We start from the raw sequence: 1,025 nt of genomic DNA, 5'->3' as shown, positions 1-1,025 counted from the left end.
TCAGCGCTCGGGAGGCTGAGGCAGGAGGAGCCCTGAGAGCTCGAGGCCAGCCTGGGCTGCCAAGTGAGTTCAAGGCTAGCCTGAACTGCACAGTGAAACCCTGTTTCTAGAAGACAAAAACAAACACAAGGGGCCGGGGAGATGGCTCAGTGGAATAAGCGCTTGCCTGGCAAGCGCAAGGGTCTGAGTTCAATCCCTGGTTCTGCCAAAAACAAAACAAAAAAACCCCCACAGAAACAGAAGTTAGGACTGCAGTGCCACTTAAAGGGGACAGTGGTCACAGCTGAGGGACCTCATTTTAGCTCCAGGGCAGAAAGCCTCCCCTTGGGCACTGGAGGAGCCGCTGTTATCAAGGACCACTGCTTCAGAGGTGCTTCTTGCCAAAGCCGCGGAATTTGCTAGGCCAGCATCACCATGGCAACTGATGGCAGCTGCTGAGAGGAGCGAGAGGAAGCAGTTCCAGCTGATCGATGATCGATCGGGTTTAAAGGCCCTGGAAGAAAGTGCCAGTAAAGGCAAGAGTCTGCCCCTCACTCCGCCACTCAGGCAGGGCCCCGGAACGGCGGGAAACCTCCGCAAGCGGAAGAGTATGGCTCCATTTTTCCCTTTCATTACCAAGACACTGAAACAGCAAGACTGCCTAGAAGAGCAGAAGGCTTTCCCAGTTTAAGCATTTTGAGAATTTTACTTAAAGTGGGAAAATAGGAAAGACAGGCAGCTGCCTGCAAAAGAAGGACGTGTGGTGAGAAACCAGGGATTGAACTCAGGCCCTTGTGCTTGCCAGGGAAGCACTCGTTCTACTGAGCCATCTCCCGGCCCAAGACAGCCCGTGAAAGAGCCACCTAGAGGACTCGGACCATGTGGGAACACGGGAGAGAAGCAAGCAGAGGGCCGGGGAGTGGCTCAGCCGCTCAGCGGCACAGCGCCTGCCTGGCAAGTGCAAGGTCCCGAGCTCAATTCCTGGTGAAGAAAAAAAGAAAAGAAAGAAGGAAGGAAGGAAGGAAGGAAGGAAGGAAGGAAGGAAG

Source organism: Octodon degus, unplaced genomic scaffold (genome assembly GCF_000260255.1).
Source record: "Octodon degus isolate 3935 unplaced genomic scaffold, OctDeg1.0 scaffold00076, whole genome shotgun sequence".
NCBI classification, from domain to species: domain Eukaryota; kingdom Metazoa; phylum Chordata; class Mammalia; order Rodentia; family Octodontidae; genus Octodon; species Octodon degus.
Note: the sequence above shows the minus strand (reverse complement) of the source record.